We start from the raw sequence: 19,670 nt of genomic DNA, 5'->3' as shown, positions 1-19,670 counted from the left end.
TACTGACTTTTATTGATTTATTATTTTGTCTTTATGTACGTTGTTAGCCTATATTGTGTATGTTAATATTATTATCCATTGAGATTTGTAGATTGGTGGAATACAAATCAGTATAAATAAATACATAGATAAATACATAATAATCTGCAATTTTTAATTCCAGTCTACCATTATTCCTGATGATTAGATGTATTACTAGTTTTTTAAAAGATGGTCATCAAGGAAACTACAGACTAATAGAACCGATGTCAGTGTCGGATAAAATGGTGGGAGCTATTGTTAAGAGCAAAGTTACTGGTGCAGAGGGCAATAATGAAAGCTATTTCTAGAGGTAAAAACGATTTGCTAAAAATACTTCTGTGCAGCAAGCTGTAAAGAAACAAAAATATGTATTTACTGGTATGTTCCATCTTGTGCATTGAGGTTTGTAGAGGAGGGCCATTCCCTTCAGTATCTGAAACTAGATTAACTAGGGATAGTCACAGGGCCTTTATCAGAGCAGCATCACAGCCCTAGAACAGCTTACCTAACACATTATGTCTCATGCATTATTATTCATGCTTTAGAAAAAGAATGAAGGCTTAGTTATTTGCTCAAGCATTCGACACTGGTTCAGAACTGTTACCCAAGCTGCTATTTTGGTCAACTGTATTTCTCTTTTATAATGAGGTATGTTTTAACTTATGTATATTTATTCATACTTCATTTATATGTGTATGTAAGTGTTTATGATATTTTATTTTATTGCCAGTTGTTGTTGATGCTGTTACTGCTTTGGGTAAATTGGAAGAGTAAATTATAAATAAACTTGGATTGTATTTGAAAGCTCCACTCTTGTCTTAGCCAAGAAAATAAAATGCCCACTCTATTCAGTCTCTTCCAATGCATGGGGACTGTAAACCTTAGTGGAGCAGCGAAGTTTGACAGCTATCAGACAAAGCCTATACTTTACATGATTAAGCATTTCATCACAATGCACCTGCATAATACTACTCTACTTCCTTCCATTCAGATGCAGATTGCTGCATACCCCACAATTTACAGCCTGCTAATGCTAGCAACAAAAATGTCAGATTCAAAAGATGTTTGGCTGCAGAACAGCTAATCAAAAGTTATTTGAACTTCAAGTTATTTATATTTTGGAAACCTAAGGTGAAAGAACACTAAACTGTGCATTGAGTATGTAATAATCGGAAGAAAATAGCTATTTCCTTTATTTTTATTGCAATTATGGTCCGATATTCTCTTTTTTTTTTCCTATTTCATGCATATGGAGAAAAACAAATATTTAGTACATCTAGCCCTTAAGATTTGCTAATTTACTTTGTATCCTGCATTTATTTTTGCTGTTAATGCCAATGCTAATATAACCAAACCACAAAGTTTCTCTTAGCAAAGATTTTTGTCACTTTATAAAAACACAAATCAAATATATATATATATAATTTTAATTTTGGTCTTTCCCCCATTATACTTAGCAATGTTTATCTCACCCATCCCTCCTTAGATAGTCATACCTGTACAACCAGTTATGTTGTTAGTATCTATATACTGCCTTCCTCAAAGCAAGATTTAACCTAAAGTGGTTTACAAAATAATCAATGCATCATTACAAAAATAATGATTCAATAATCTAAAAATACATCATATATATATATATATATATATATATATATATATATATATATATATCAGAACACACAGTTCAATACATAATTTCAAAATAATAAATATACTAAAATCCAACTTCCAATTCTCAGAAAAGGACTATGTGGATTCACAATAAAATTTATTACAATTAAAATACAAGGAGTAGCTATTTCTTCTCAAGTTTTGGCATGCTTTTTCAAAAGAATTCAATCACGAATCTGGCTGCATGAAACAATTGTATCTATAAAATATGACCACTTCTCAAAGAGTTGTTTAGCTTCAATTCAATTCTAATTCGGACATGTGGCCAATTTGGACTTTTCTAACTTAGGGGGTCATTTATCAAAGTGCTATATGGCATTTTCGCATGCGAAAAGCACCTTTAACACATGTGAAAACGCCTTTATCACATGCGAAAACACCATAACGCATGGCGCAATGCAAATTAGGAAAAGGGGAGGAGTTTGGGGTGGGATTTCTGGCCAAGTGGACTGGCTTTGCAATTTGTGAAGCCATATCAAATGGATTTAAACTCACCTTTTTCATTTGCGTTAAGCCGTGTGATATGGTTTTATTGAACTTTGCGATGCTTTCGCAAATAGAATTTTCAGCTGCTAGGGGAGAGAGAACCTAGCCTAGCACCACAGGGGGAAGAGAGAGAAAGAGAAAGAGAGAGAAGAATTAGGAGAAGTCCATTACCTGTTATTAATTAAGTTGACTTAGAAAATAGCCACTGCTATTACTAGCAACGGTAACATGGAACAGACTTAGGTTTTGGGTACTTGCCAGGTTCTTAATGGCCTGGATTGGCCACTGTTGGAAACAGGATGCTGGGTTTGATGGACCCTTGGTCTGACCCAGTATGGCATGTTCTTATGTTCTTAATAGCAGTGGCTATTCCCTAAGTCAACTTGATTAATAGCAGGTAATGGACTTCTCCTCCAAAACTTATCCAAACTTTTGTTAAACCCAGTTAAACTAACTGCACTAACCACATCTTCTGGCTACAAATTGCAGAGCTTAATTGTGCATTGATTGAAAAAGAATTTTCTCTGATTAATTTTAAATGTGCTACTTGCTACCTTTAGGTAGCAAGTAGCACATTTCTTCTATTATCTAGCACATGTCTTCTATTAGACTAGCACATGTCTTCTATTATCCGAAAGAGTAAATAACCAATTCACATTTACCCATTCTAGCCTTCTCATGATTTTATAGATGTGTAACATAACCCCCCTGCCCCCCAGCTGTCTCTTTTCCAAGAGGAACAGACCTAACCTCCTTAGCCTTTCCTCATAGGGGAGCCATTCCATCCCCTTTATCATTTTGGTCGCCCTTCTCTGTACCTTCTCCAGTGCAACTATATCATTTTTGAGATGTGGTGACCAGAATTGTACCATTCTATTGTTTCACCAAGGAGTGATACAGAGGCATTATAACATTTTCCGTTTTATTCACCATTACCTTCCTAATCATTTCTAAAATTCTGTTTGCATTTTTGGCTGCCACAGCACACTGAGCCAATGATTTCAATGTATTATCCACTATGATGCCTAGATCTTTTTCCTGGGTGGTAGCTCCTAATATGGAACCTAACATTGTGTAACTAGAGCATGGGCTATTTTTCCCTATATACATTGCCTTGCACTTATCCACATTAAATTTCATCTGCCATTTGGATGTCCAATCTTCCACTTGCAAGGTCCTTCTGCAATTTATTACAACTGAATAAAGGAATAGACCAAGGAATAATGCAATAAACAGGTCCTTTGGAGGTCAACTTCTACACTGCCTCATGAGATTTATCACATTTTCCTCTTCTCTCCCTCTCCTCCTTCTCTCATACACTCACCTCACCCCTCTCCTCCTCACATATACATCCCTCCCCAACTCTTTCACATATAGTATACACTTCACTTCACTCCTCCTTACACATATCCCTTTTCAACTCTCTCACATACACATTTCACTCCCCTTCTAAGACACACATACACTCACCAGCTCTTGCAAATACATATTTCAAGCCTCCTCACACACATTGAACTCCGCTATTACACATATACATTTTGCTCTACTCCTCCTCATAGATATACCCGTCCTTCTTCCCCATCTTTTCTCTATCCCTCCTTACTTCCCCTAACCTCTCTTCTCCTCCACCTTCCCTTCCCTCATCTCTTTTCTTTTCTAGCCCACATCCTTCTCTCCCTTGTCTCTATTTTCCACCCCTCTTTCCTTCAGTTCTCACTCTTCTCCACGCCTCCTTCCTTCATCTCTATCTCCCATTCCCTCAGCAAGCACTCCCGTCTTTCTCTTCCCTTTGACCTACAGACTCCAACAAGCACCCTTCTTCTTTCTTGTCTGCCCCCAAGGATCCCAGCTTGCACTTCTCCTTTCCCTTCCCTTCCCCCCAAACCCCAAGTTAGCATTCACTCTTCCCTTCCATCTTCCCCCAGACCTCAGTTCATACTCTCCCCCTTCCCTTCCTTTCCCCCATCAATCACTTTCCCCAAAACATCTGTTCGGCTATGACTTTTGTGCCTTCTAACCCACAAATAAATCACCCCCTCCTCAGTAGGATAGCGCTATACAGAAGTAATCAGACTCCTCCCACACAAGCTGATGCACAACTAAGGATGTCTCTCTTTCCACTTAATGGGCAATTGCTCTACTGATGATATCTCTTTTTCCAAGTGTCATCACATGCTAGTGACTCCACCTTTTGGACCCAGTGAAATCCTTATCCATGGGATCCCACAAAGTGAAGGACCAAGTGCATTTGTGTGTGAGGGGGGGGGGGGGGGAAGATGGCAGGGAAGTCATGAACTGAGATGACTGCTCTGGCCCCACACTGCTGCAATAATCCTGCCACCAATATCGTTTGGGTAATACAAGCAGGTCGATACTGCCTGAGAGAAAAAAAAAAAAAAAACCCTGCCTGCAGGCTAGCTTTCTCGCTGGGAGGAAAAGAAAGTCCCAGGGCAAAACAAGGAATCAGCCACATTAGATCGAGATAAAATTGTTGGTATTCATGTTTTATAAGGAATGTAGGAGTTACATCAGACCCAAAAAATGTTTCAAAGGAGAACAACATTGACCCTGTGGTAAAAGTGACACTGTCCTTTGCAAATCAGCCTCCGAAGGGAATATAATAGCCAGTACTTAGAAAAAGATAAACATACTAACAGTTCTGGGGAATTGTTACAAGATAGACTAAACTGCTAAGGATGTGCAGCACAAATATTTTTGGTTCTGTTTGTTATTTTCATTTTGATTCGGGTCGGGGGGGGGGAGAAGATTTGTCTTTTCAGTTCATTTAATGTTTTCTTTTCAGTTTGGTTCATTTCTCAAATGAAAAATAATAATAATAAAAAAACAAAACTTCCTAAAAACAAAATAAATCAATAAACCAAGCCCTTACATCCTCCTCCCACCTCCCAAGACATCCATGGAGCCAAGCTGAGACCTCTTTGGGCCTATCCAATCCCCACTCCTGCCCTAGCAATCATTTCAAGGCCTGGAATCTCCCCAGCCCCCACTTACCCCATCCATAGGACTACAAAGTCCAAAGGGCAGGAGTGATAGCCACCCAGGCCTGCCCTGCCTTCCATAGATTTAAAAATGGCACTAGCAGCCCAGTCATTGATGCTGAGGTGGTGTCACTTTGGCACCTGTCTGAGTTGCGGCTGGTGCCAAAGTGCAGCCACACAACATAATGGCAGCGGTTGCAGCTCACCCAGGCGCCAAAGTGATGTCACTTCAGCACCAATGTCCCGGCCACCGACGCTAGTTTTAAATCTACACAGGAGACAGGGCAGGAGTGAGTGGGGTATCGCTCCTGCCCTTGGGAGTTTTCAACTTTATAGATGGGGTAAGTGGGGGCCAGGGAGGTGCCTTCCCTGGAAATGACTGACAGGGTAGGAACAATGTTAGGTTATCAATCAGAGCTCAGTGTTTCACTTTCCCGTGGGGCTCTTCCTACATGCACATCTGGATATCTTCCGATCCACTGTCCTTTAGCTCAACACAGTCCCTAAAGCAGCTGTATTTTCCATGGAGGGAAAAAAAACACTGTGAGATTCACTAACCTGCGGTAAATGGTACTACAGTTTTTTTTTTTAAATACCATGGTGAAACAGCTCCACCTGAGCTCGCATGAAGGTGGCCCCACATCCTGGGGGCTGTCATCTTTTAAAAGAGCTGTTCACTCCTGGACCTCACCCTCAGGCAGGGTGAAATATTTTTGAGGATCTGTTGAGATTTCTCTCTTCCATCCTCTCTGTCACAGAATTATGTGGCCAAAGTGTGAAAAATTTTTTTTAAGTGATTGGCCATAGCCCCTCCCCCTGTATCCAAACCTCTCCCCTTCTTTTAAAAAAAAAAATTATATGTCCTCCCCTGCAAGGGGTGCCCAAGGCCAGCTGGCACCATTTTGGCTCTGGCATCACTGGCCCCGGACACATAAGGGAAAATAGTAAGGGGATCGGGGTATGGATGTAGGGAGGGTTAAAGGGTCCAGAAGGCAGATAATTTCTTTAAGAACACGGGAAGAGGTTTGGGTGAGGCGGAGTGGCTACTGACCAATCACATAATCTGTTTTAAACACTTTGGCCACATAATCCTGCTGCAGGGAGGTTTGGGGGGGGGGGGGGTGGTCTCAATAGACCCCTCCCCCACCCCATAGATTTTGCTACTCCACCAGAATGGGGTGGGGGGGTGGGGCTGATTAGCTTTGGAGCCAAATGACCCACTGTCCAGGAGCTTCAGGATGTGAGTTAACATCTCGATGATCCCAGAGGACGTTAGCTACACCTCTCGAGGTGTTGCAAATGTTTGAATAAATAATGCAGCTTGAACATTTTAAGGCAAGCTGCATCATTTGATTTCTATCAGATCTACCAGTAATTTGCTTGCAAATCAGTTCATTTTAATACCAGCATTTTCCCTGGGGGGGGGGGAGGGGGATTTGAATAACACATGGCACTTGAAATGCTGCACGTTATCTGTGCATTAATGCATTTACTATGCAGTACACACTATTTACCACATGGTAAAGCCCTAAACACAGCTTAGCAAATGAACACCAGTGTTTGTTCCAGCTAAGTTTTCTACTTTTTGACAACAAAAAAATATATTTTCAAAAGATAAAAAAAATGCCTCCATGGAAGATATCCAGCTATGGCAGTTCTTTACGAGCTGGAGCAGGTTTGGGATTGCTGTTCATGAACAAGTGGAATGTATTGGGTGAATAGGTCTATGGGCAAATGGCATTATTTCAGGTTCTATGTTGACTTCTCCTCCTGGTTTATTGTATTTAATTATTTACTACAGCTCATTGCTTGATGAATGACTCCAAACCTCATTATATACTGACATTTGATCTGAGATATCACATTGGTTTATATTTGGATACTGTAGGTATTTTTCTATCCCCAGAGGGCTTACAATCTAAGGGGGTCATTTATGAAACTGTGCTAAGGTGTTTTTGTATGTGAAAATGCCTTTAATGTATGCAATAGCACCATATCATGTGGCATGATGCAAATCTGGGGGGAGAAAAAGAGAGAACCTAGCCATAATACCTGCTCCCTAGATAGGTATTTATATCCCTATGGGAGGCCCACCCAGTAACTCGAGGTAAGGTTTAGGTATTAGTGTAGGGGCTAGGGGCCACTTTGACATTCAACATGAGACGTACGAACAAAACAGTGGTCTCTTGTGAAGATTTGATGACCTTCGGAGAGAGGAAACTCACCCAAAGATGAGACTGGTGCAATGTTCTCTCCACCTAGCTTGATGGACTCTCTACCTGGGTAACATCAAGCTAGGTGGAGAGAACATTGCACCAATCTCATCTTTTTGTGAGTTTCCTCTTTCCGAAGGTCATCAGATCTTCACAAGAGACTTCTGTTCTGTTCATACATCTCACATTGAATGTCAAAGTGGCCCCTAACCCCCTACACTAATACCTAAACCTCACCTCGAGTTACTAGATGGGCCTCCCATAGGGATATAAATACCTATCTAGGGAGCAGGTATTATGGCTAGTTCTCTCTCTCTCTCTCTCTCTCTCTCTCTCTCTCTCTCTCTCTCTCTCTCTCTCTCTCTCTCTCTCTCTCTCTCTCTCTCTCTCTCATCTAAGCTCCCTAAGACCATTAAAAATGGTCCCCCAGTGGTTATATGTAGGAAATACAACAGGTCTGTCACATATCACAAAATATGAAAACATTTACACTAACTTAGCTCTTCACATAGGGGCGGATTTTCAGAGCCCTGCTCGCGTAAATCCGCCCAAAACTGGGCAGATTTACGCGAGCAGGGCCCTGCGCACCAGGAAGCCTATTTTACATAGGCCTCCCGGCGCGCGCAGAGCCCCGGGACTCGCGTAAGTCCTGGGGTTCTCCGAGGGGGGCGTGTCGGCAGCATTTTGGGGGCGTGGCTACGGCCCGGGGCAGTCCGGGGGCGTGGCCACGCCCTCCGTACCCGCCCCCAGGTCGCGGCCCGGCGCGCAGGAGGCCCGCTGGCGCGCGGGGATTTACGCCTCCCTCTGGGAGGCGTAAATCCCCCGACAAAGGTAAGGAGGGGGGTTTAGACAGGGCCGGGCGGGTGGGTTAGGTAGGGGAAGGGAGGGGAAGGTGAGGGGAGGGCAAAGGAAAGTTCCCTCCGAGGCCGCTCCGATTTCGGAGCGGCCTTGGAGGGAACGGGGGTAGGCTGCGCGGCTCGGCGCGCGCCAGCTATACAAAATTCATAGCCTTGCACGCGCCGATCCAGGATTTTAGCAGATACGCGCGGCTCCGCGCGTATCTACTAAAATCCAGCGTACTTTTGTTTGCGCCTGGAGCGCAAACAAAAGTAGGCTATTCGCGCGCCTTTTAAAATCCGCCCCATAGGTATTAGCACAAATTGCAATAAACTGTCTACTAGCATAAAACATACCCCTTTTGCTATCACATGTGATACTTATCGCATTTTGATAAATCCAGGCCTAAGTTTTGTACCTGAGGCAATGGATGAGGTACCTCTAGAAAAGACACAAAAATTCAGCATAAAACATCTGTCATATACGATAAGCACCATAAAATAAAGTCAAAGGAAAACTGCAAAAAGACCCAAAGCAAAAAATCAAGAAAAGCTTGCAAAAAATAATATCTTAATTAACTTCCTGAATTGGAGATAGTCCACACAGATTTGAATTTTCAGGGGAAATGATTTCATACAAAGCAAAAAGAATGCTTCCTGGTACACACTAGCCTAACAGCCTTGGGGTGACAAGGCAGGGGGCTGGATCAGTTAGGAGCTGAGGCAGATTATACAAGTTAAAATGATGCTTCAAATATCTGGCCTTCAGACCACAGAGAGAATTAACGGTCAGGCAGATAATCTTGAATTGCAGTCACAATTCTATGGAGAACCAGTATAAGTTGTATAGATTGGCAGTCATTTTGTGGAATGCCTTACCTAAATATATTCATCATATTAATGTATCTTTCTTTTAAGAAGGACTGCAAGACATGATTATTTACCACTGCTTTTCTTTAATTGTTTATTGGATGTTATTGGATGTTGCTGCTGATTTTCATTTTCTCTTTTGTTCTTCCTATAGTGGTCTTGATTTTTTTGGTAACATTTTATTTTTTCTATCAGACATCATAACATAGCCCCCCCCCCCCCAAAGACACAGTACATCCATAAAAGCCATACACAAGCTTGCGCATCCTGATATAACTTGCATTGCTTACATATCTCCCCAAAGAACTTCAAACCCTCTTTCTACATATCCAATTCCTCCCCCTGCCATGGACCCCAAATACTTTCATATCTGTCCGCCTGGTCCCATAGTGAAAAGGTCAGCCTCTCAATAATAATGATCTCAACAACTTTATTCTTCCAGTCTTGCAAATCAGGAGTGTATTTCCATGGATGAGCAATCGTCAGTCATGCAGCACGAAGATGACCAATCAGCTTCCTGTAACCTCTCGTAGACCCTCCACTGGGCCACGGACCCAGCAGATACCCATACTCGCCTCAAGTTGCTGACCACAATCACAGTCACATCAGTCCAAAAAAGCTGGATTTACCTGCACCCCTACCATCCATTGAGAGAACTTACCGTACAATGTAAATAATAACCACAAAAGACATTACTGCAAAATGTAAATAATCTACCTCTGTAAAGTTTATATTTATTCCTTTCTATTCTTGTCTCCTTCATCCCCCAGTTTCAAAGACCTTGTTTTATTGTAACTTTTTGCCTCTTCTGCACTGGTTAAAAGAACAAAGTTATTACACACCCCTGTTATTTGTAAACCCTGCATGATATGATTGTATCATGAATGCCGGTATAGAAAAGCCTTAAATAAATAAATAAATAAATAAATAAATAAATAAATAATATGTATATAGTTTCCAGGCTGCCCACGCCCTCTCCAGCAGACACTACCCATATTACTGAACATGGCAAAAAATACTGATGGCGGTACATTCTATGCAACAGTTTATATAAAAACTTGACCTTTATTGCATATTGTAACATTTCTGGGCCATTTCCAAATAGATTTCCAATCATTCTTATGATACTCATACCCCAGATCTGTATTCCACATTTGAATCAACTTATTTGGAGTATCTTTCCCACTTATGGGTGACATTTTTTTGTAAATCACAGAAATCTGGTGTTGTTCCCTGCCCTTACAACTAAGCACCTCTTCAAGCTAAGCACCCCCTACAGCTAAGCACTCCTCACTCTCTTCAAAAGAATCTACTATGGTAGTGAGAGAGACAAAGCCTTATACAATTGCAGGGGATAGCATACATGGGGCAAGGTGTGGGTTTCGCAGCAAGGAAAGGCAGGAGACCTGAGTAGGTCATAAGGAAAGATAAAATAGTGAGAAAGAAGTGGCCAGGTCAAGGAGCCTAGGTGACTCAATAGATAGACACTGAGGGACAGGACAGGCTGAGTTAAGTAGGCCTGGGGATGAGGCATCAAGTGATCAGTGAAGAAGTAACTTGCACAGCAGGGTGCGGGGCTCACCGAGGAACCCTGGTGGGAGGAGGTTGTGCAGCAGCAAATCCATAGCATGGGGAGACCACATATCAGGCGAAACCATGACATACAACATAGGATTTCTCCTATCTCTGTATACACTCCTAATATATCCAATGCTGTAGCATTCTGGACAGTTGCAAGCATTTAAGATAGTTCTTAAGAAGACCAGTTAAGACAGAATTGCAATAATTGAGTCTAGTTGTTATAAATGCATGGACGACCTTAACTAAGTCATCCTTACATAGGAATGGCCAGAGTTGTTTGAAGAGGCAAATATATACAAAATAGGCCCTGCAAAGCAATCAAATACCACGTATTACTGATAAGTCACCATCAATTAATACTTTGAGATTGTGGACCTGAGTAGAGAAAGAAATAACAGCTGTACTAGGCAAAGATAAGATACCCAGAGAGGATTCAAAATCAAAAGCTCTTGAACTCCCCACCTTAATAACTTCTGTTTTAGTAGGATTAATCTTCAAAAATTAACTATGAACCAATGCCTGAACATAGTCAGTCAGGTGCTTAACTTGGATAAGGCTTCCTGATATCCTTGATCAGGGGAACATACAACTGAAAACCATAAGCATATGAGAAATACCTGATGTTATATCTCTGGATTATTTTGCTCAGGGGGCTACATGCAGGTTGGACAAAACTGAAAGATAACACTCCCCAGAACTCATGGTTTGAGTATCCAAAGATAAATCACCAAGAATCACTAGCTGATCATTCCAGCACAAAAGAAATAAACCAGTCCAATGCCACTCTTTGGATGCAACACTCAGCAAGTCAATGTATAACGATAGCAAAATAAACAATATCCAAAGCTGATAAAAGGTCTAATGATACTAAAAAGACAATTTTACCATAATCCAGTTCAAGATAAAAATCATTCAGTAGGGCAACAACAGTCTCTAGTCTGTATCCTACACAAAACCCAAAAGGAAAAGGTCTATAATTAAGTCTTCCCAAAAATCTAGCCATTGAAATGAAACAACTTTTTCAATAAGTTTGCTAAAAAAAAAAAAAAAAGGAATATTAGAGATGGACCAATAGCTCTTGAGATTTGTTGAATCCAGGCAATTTTTTTAAAGACAGAACAGTCTGCTAAAGTTTTTAAGATGTTAGACAAGCTATTGCATCTGTGGACCCATGGGCTGAGGCAGGATTGGCGCAACCTGTAGGGAGAAGCCCTGCAGATTACTATCATCAGGAGACTCAGACTCAGGTGAATCAGAGACCCAATAAAACCTTCATCTATACCAGCCCTCATTCCTTTCAGGTTGCGCCTTTGGGTGCTGGGGCCGGCAGGTCTTAGGTGAGGTCTCTGTTGATATCAGACAGGTGGTCCTTGGAAGCTTGGATCATAGGTAGGTGAAGGTCTGATATATCCGAGAACAGGCAGTGGTCAGAGGCCAGCAGTGGTCAGACATATCTGAGAACAGGCCTAGATAAATGCCAGGTATCTGTCTGAGAGAGAAGACAAGGGATGGATGGGCAGGGCAGGAACACCAAGGCAAGCACAGCAAGGACAAGCAGACAAAGATAGACTGGACTAAAGAACAGAAGACAAGGACGCTGGAAAAACACTAATTCTGGAGTAGGTGGACCTGTTGCTGAAACATTGAAAGAGTGTCAGCAAGGACCTTTAATAGGCCTGAGCAAGTAAGGTCCTCAGGAGGCGTCTTGATTCTTTTCCCACCATGGGTACTTTAAGTAGGACAAGGTCTGGCACGCACAAACTGTTACACTGGTGGTGGATCCTTGGCCCTAGGTGGGGTTTACACTACCCATAGGGCAAGCCCTATGGGCCCCACCATCATGGAGCAGACTAGGAGACGGAAGCTGACTGGAGCTTCGCCAACACCATCCTACGTTCCCTGTAGGTTGAGCCCTTGGGTACCGGGGGTGGCTGGTCTTAGGCGGTCTTCCGTGAGATGACTCCCAGTGGATGTTGTAGCAGGTAGCCAGGGACCAGCAGAGGTATCGGAGGGATAGAAGCAGGTCTGGATGAGGCAGGGATCCAGAGGCTCATGAGCCAAGGACAGGCCAGAAACAAGAACAGGTGACGCCTGGGCAGCAGAAGGCCGGAATCTGAGAGGGTCAAGTCCAAGGAGATACCGAAGGCATAGTCAGGAACAGGCTGGAGTCAGGGCAGGCGGCAGAGCTAGTCAAGGTGCAGTGGAGCGAGAGCCAAGGACAGGGATCAGTCCTGAGCGTAGTTCCAACGAAGCGAGGGTCAAAGCCAGTAATCAGTCCTGAGTGTAGCTCCAATGAAGCGAGGGTCAAAGCCAGTAATCAGTCCTGAGCATGGTCAAACAAAAGCAAGGGTCAAAGCCAGTAATCAGTCCTGAGCGTAGTTCCAATGAAGCAAGGGTCAAAACCAATAATCGGTCCTGAGCATGATCCAACAAAGCAAGGGTCAAGGCCAGTAATCAGTCCTGAGCATGGTCCAATGAAGCAAGGGTCAAAGCCAGTAATCAGTCCTGAGCGTGGTCCAAATGTAGCAGGGGTCAAAGCCAGTAGTCAGTCCAAGCAAGGCTAGGGAGGAACCAAGAACGGAATCAGGAACTGGGACCAGGAACAATGTCAGGAACAGGAACCAGGAGCGAAGTCAGGAATAGGAACCAGGAAGAAGTCAGGAACAGGAACCAGGAACAAAGTCAGGAACTAGGACGAGCAATGAGCACACGACAAGCATGGAAACCTGTTGCCAAGGCAAGGAACGAGTGGCGGGCCCTGCCTTAAGTAGCAGGGCCCGATAATATCATCCTCCAGGGCCGAGGGTATGATTCCCACTACCTCTCCTTTAAAAGAGGAAGAAGTATGTGCATGTGCCTAGGAGGAAGCAGGACACTGGATGGCGGCGTCTCCCCAAGGCACATGTGGGGAGACCCGTCGGGAACTGGAGGAGTCCATGGAAGAACAGGGAGAGCCAGAGGAGCTTGCAGAAGGACAGAGAGAGGCTGAGGAGGCAGCGGAAGTGCGGAAGCGCAAGTGGCTAGCCACCGCCACCAGGGAGGACTGGCCGGGTCTGGGAGCCGGGCGCTGGAGGTGAGTAGGCTCGGTCGCAGGCCTGCCGCGATGGAGACATGCAGCACAAACCTTAGGATGAGCAGGGTCAGCTGGAGTCAGCGGCATCCTGCCGCATAGCGCATTGGTGACATCTGAGTGCGGTGGCCCGCTGTGAGGAGGCACTATGCCACATCGAGAGCCAGTGGGACAGGCCCGTTTGGGAGAGTGAGTGCAGTAGTCCACGGGAGCAGCCCACTGACCAGTGAGTTTTACACAAGTGGCTCTCCCATATAGAAGCTTTGTTAATAGCCACTAGTCTAAGAACAAGACATGCTGCCTTAAATAGTCCAGTAGAGCATGCCAAACATCTTTTATCAGCTCATGATAAATATCTACCTTTATAGCAGTTTTTGTATGAGGAAACTGACATTTTACTGATATTCATCTTACAGAGGCTAAAGTTCTCAGGAGTAAATTGAGACCTATAAGAATAATTTACTGACGCTGGCATGAGCAGCCTGTCCCAATTTATAAGCAGTCTGTACAGTGTGTGCTTCACTTTACAAAAGCAGGCCAGGTACTTATTCTGATTGACATTTCAATATACCCCCTTAACCTCTTAATTAATCTTTGCTAATGAAACAGCTATCAAAATTTGCAAAGCTTTTTTCTGCAGGTTATTCAAACACTCTGAAAATCCAACTGGAACACACAGATGTGCACACATCACAGAATCCTGGATCCTTTCTGATTTCAGATAATTGCATTCAAGTTCTACTACCTAAGGATACATTAATTGCTGTAGCAGAGATATTTTCTTCTTGTGATCAAAGCAATATGTTTAGATAGTTGGGGGGGGGCAGGGGGGTAGCCTAGTGGTCAGAGCATTGGGATGCAAGCCAGAGAATCCACAATTAAAATCCTACTGCCACTCCTTGTGACCTTGAGCAAGTCGCTTCACTCTGCATTACCTGGGAATAGGATACCTGAATGCAATGTGCTTTGACGTATCTGAAAAAGCATAATGAACTAAGGTATTTTAAAAAATAAAAAGATTTAGGCCTAGATTTTCTAACCTACTGCGGCGGCGTGAATTGCGCGGTACAGGGGGCAGGGGGGCGGGCCTGCGAAAGCCGGCAGCGATCGCACCCAATAGCGCCATCATAAAAGGTGGTGCTATTGGGCGCGAAATAGGCAGCGAAAAGGCTCCTTACCTTTTCGCCGTCCACGCTGTCTTTGCGGCATCCGCCCCGGTGCCGACCCGACTCCTCCTGTTCCGGTCTTGACGCCGTCCTTTTTTAGTGATCGCGTGCGATCGCTTTGAAAAATGACCCCCTGAGTCCCCTGTACTGGGTTGGTATAACAGCTGAGGGTGAAGCAAACATGCTGGATGAAATCATGATGCAAGATTTAAAATATTATTTTGGCAAACATCTTCTCTTTAGAGAATTGGCAAATATGCAAACATTCTTTTCTCTTAGTAGCTACTAAACAGTACAAAAAAAACCCCCAGAACACCATTTAAATCTCTAGCATATCTTTGTTATGGCTTCAAACTCCTGGGGCTTTCTCCTAGGTTTCAGCTTCTCAGCCGATGAAAGGAAATCCTCTTTGTTTTACAGAGGCCTTGACTGATCTGCCACATTTTGAAGCACACACACTGTACAGACTGCTTATAAATTGGGACAGGCTGCTCATGCCAGCATCAGTAAATTATTCTTATAGGTCTCAATTTACTCCTGAGAACTTTAGCAAGGCCAGCTGGAGCGCTTCACTTTCGATGCATATCCAGCATGGCTCTCTGCTTCAACTTTCGATGCATATCCAGCATGGCTCTCTGCTTCAACGGCATGGGAGAAAGGCTGATACATCACGCATTTCCAGCATAGCTTCAACGGCAGGGGAGAAGAAAAAAGGATTCACACTCACAAAGTGGGGAGTAGCTGGCTTGTTACGGCGGTTACTACCCCAAACCAAATGTGCCTGATACTTCACTTTTGATGCATATCCAGCATGGCTCTCTGCTTCAACGGCATGGGAGAAGACTGATACATCACGCATTTCCAGCATAGCTCTCTGCTTCAACGGCAGGAGAAAAGAAAAACTGATTCTTCACGCATATCCAGCATAGCTCTCTGCTTCAATGGCAGGAGAGAAAAAAAAACTGATACTTCACGCATATCCAGCATAGCTCCCTGCTTCAACGGCAGGGGAGAAGAAAAACAACCAATAAGGGCTGATAACATAGTCTGGGTAAAACAAGCATGGGTGTAGCTTGCTTATTACGGCGGTTACTTCCCCTACTACCCCTAACTAATCAAGCTAGATATTTCACTTGGATGCAGCTCCATCACTGCTCTCTACATTAATGGTGGGGGTGGAAGGGAAATAGAACCAAGAGCTAAGAGAAACAGATAAGTATGAGAGAAAAAATGTGTGAAGCTTGCTGGGCAGACTGCATGGGCCGTTTGGTCTTCTTCTGCTGTCATTTCTATGTTTCTATGTTTCTCTGCAGCTCTGGCAGGGGCGGTATGGGTCGGAATGATCCATCCAGGCCAGGATCCCAGCTAGGGTTGGTCAAGTTCTGCTTTTTCCCCCACCGCATGCACGGATTTGTAATCTTTATTACCCTTTTAAAATGTAGCCTATTTTAGGCAGATAAACTGCTGCCACCGCGTTTGGTATCCTTTGCCTTCTGTCCATTCCCATGAGGGAAACTCCCCCACCCCTTTTGCCTTTTCCGTGTTCTTTTTGTAGTTCCAAGGCTTTGGCTGTAGGAAAGATGGGAGGGGATGGGGGTGTCCCAGATCAAAATGTATTTTTGGTTGTGGGTCCTGGGGCAGAAACAATACTTTCTCTTTTTGTTATTCAGAGCTTTGGAAGATATAGAAATTGTTTAAAAATAACACACGTGGGGAAACCACCCCAAATTTGTGCTCAGTTTTGTTTTCTAGTCACACAAGATATTGTGGGTGGGGGAGACCTTGGCATTTTCATTGGTTGTAGTTACTTGAATGTTTTATTTGTTGAATGTGTAGTACCACAATAGGATGACATTTATTGTGGGGAAGATTATATGATATGCTTAATGTTGTGAATGATGGGTGTTGGTCCCCTTAAGAAAGTGGGTTTACATGATTGGTAGAAGAAGGTTGAAAGGGAGGTATACATTTGGGAAGATTTAACAGGAGTTTGACCTTGTCCCAGTAGGAGTTGTTATGAGAAGGACCTCCAAGACATAGTGGCTTTGAGTATCCAGCCTACAGGCTGGTGGTACTGGGAATCATTTCAGTATGGAGTGGGGCTCTTCCCCTCAAGGGAAGATGGACGAAGCTATGGAGTCCCCTGAGGAAAAACTAAGAGTTCATGGTTAAGAAGAGGCAATTCCTCCCACTGAAGAAAATAGCCTATAGGAAGGATCGAGGGTTTTTTCTGAGATGAGGAATGCCTTATGAAGAGACTAGGGCATGAAGGATGCCAGGGAGAACTGTACGTTACTGGTTGAAGAAGGAGAGGAGAAATGAGTGAAGTGTCTAGTCAAGAGGGAGTTTGTGAGTAATGTCTAAAGGGGTGAACCTCATTCTCCACAAGGGTTGCGACTGGGGTTTAAAATGAAGAGGGATCTGGAAGTGAGGTACCTATCCCTTGAGGTTTTGAGTGGGTTTGAAAAAGAAAAGAGTACCTACTAGTGTGAAAAAGGGAAAATTATACTAAGGGGCATGTAACCTTTATTTTCCTGAGAAATATTTGGAATAGAAATGGAGAGATCTAATTGATGTTTGTGTAGGTGTCACTGATTGACTATTACACTCATCCTGTAGAGTACCATATGGTATACCTTGAGTAAGATTGCTCTGACTGTATTCCATGAACTCTGAGTATTCAGTATTTATATGCCTATCCGTAGTGGTAGGACAAGAACCAGAAATAAAGTTTGTGTTTATCTAAAAATGGTGTGACTCCACATGCTACTTTAATGCTGCCAGCACTACAGGATAGTTAAGGGCTAGAGTTCATGGAGGAGGGAATCATGGTGGTTATTCCTGACCAGGTCAGAGATTTGATAAGCTATCCCTGCTTACCAAATCTTAACATCCTGGTCCACTTCACCATCTGCATGACCCATAAATTGGAGCCCACTAAATACATTTATTGGTTAGTGAGCCCTTGGACCACAGTTAAGTTGACACAGCAAGCAGGAGCACTGAGCAACTAGCACAGCAGATATGCAGGAGACCTGTTGCAAAGGTGAAGAGAGCAGTGCGGCTGGGATTTAAATCCCCAGGTTGATTGACATCATCATTCAGCACCACCGTTTATGGCGGCGTCTCTGGGGGTAAGTGCGCCTGACCGTGGTCAGCCAATGTAACGGATGGACTCTTCTCTCCATAGGGAAAACCTCACATGTTATGTGCCCTAAGGAGGAGTTATCCATACTGTGCATAAATAATTTATGTTCAATATCATTAACATTGAGTCCGTTAATTTCTTTACTTTATCCATTAGTAATAGTCTAGTGCTAAACTGAATAAAATTGGCATCCCTAGAACAAGGAAAGAGGAGGCAAGGGACCTCTCTTTATCTAGAACTAGGGAACAAGAAAGAATGAGGCCCCTTTCTGATAAGGCTCCTTCCATGAATGAATAAATACTTTTATTCTTTTTTTTTCTTGGGCACCCTTCCGGGTATCTATCCCTAACAATTATGGACTGATAATTGAACGAGCTGCTCCATTTAGTTCTCGTTTTTCTTTTAGATTTTCCTTGCTTTTTGACCTGACTCCTCCAAGTATTGTGGAGTTGTGTATTCTTCTTCCTTGTGTATTACAATTATTGTTTATTTCTTATTATTGTTCACTTTTCTTAACAAGAAGTTTTCTTGTTGCCAATGTTTAAATATGATTAAAAGAAAGATTAGAAGAAAAGAAAGAATGAGGCCAATATCAGTAGGCCATTTAGTGGATAAGTTATCTGGCTAAAGTTAGCTGGATAACGTGTCCAGTATATTCAGTGGATAAATGTCCCACTGAGTATATTTATCTAAAGTAATCTGTCTACATATAGCTGGATAACTTTAACCCTAACCGGCCATTGATTGACTGTGGCCAGTTAGACCTAAAGTTTTCCGGCCTTCCGTGACCGGAGAGCTAGCTACGTACCCAGATATCTTCAGAGATATGCAGGTAAGTAGCACAGCTTAAAAAAAAAAAAAAAAAAGCACAAAGCCGCGAGCCTTCTGGCCCAATGCCCAGCCCCCAACCACGTCTCTACTCCCCCTCTCCTCCTGCTGACCTAAAGAATGTGCCCCAATCTTCAAAACACAATGTAAAGTTAAGAAAGATGAGTGGCGCCGGCCTGGACCTCCAGCTCCCCACTCAAAAAATCTTTACGTTATCCTTTATGCCCCACCAATTCCACTCATCCCCCTCTCCCAGGCAAGCGCGCTCCCACCCACCTCGTTACCTTGAAAATTGTCCTTCATGTCCTGCCGGGATTGCTGTGCTCTGTGATCCTGGCCGCTTCCAGTGTTACTTGGGTAATAACACTGGATGTAGTGGGGATGAGTGGATGTTTGGGGGGGGGGGGGGGCTGAAGGGATAAAGCAAAGAACTTTTAGTGGGGGGTGGGTTCGAGACCAGGACCGGTGGCACTCATCTCTTTAAACTTTACATTGTGTTTTGAAGTTTGGGGCACATTCTTTTTGGCCAGTGGGGGAGATGACATGTGATAGATGGGGAAGGCATCAGGCCAGGAGTCCTGCGACTAAGTGCTTTTATTTTTTTTTTTTAAAGGCATGCTACTTACCTGGATACATTTAGACCTGCTTCCTAGTAGGTCTAAAGTTATGTGGCTATCTTCGCTGGATATACTCGATATTCGGCTAAGTTAACCAGATGACATGTGCCGGAGACAAGATGGTGGCGTGAAGCAGGTTGCATTTACCTGCTCTGAGATTTCCT

The sequence above is a fragment of the Rhinatrema bivittatum genome, chromosome 2, assembly GCF_901001135.1.
Source record: "Rhinatrema bivittatum chromosome 2, aRhiBiv1.1, whole genome shotgun sequence".
Lineage (NCBI taxonomy): Eukaryota > Metazoa > Chordata > Amphibia > Gymnophiona > Rhinatrematidae > Rhinatrema > Rhinatrema bivittatum.
Note: the sequence above shows the minus strand (reverse complement) of the source record.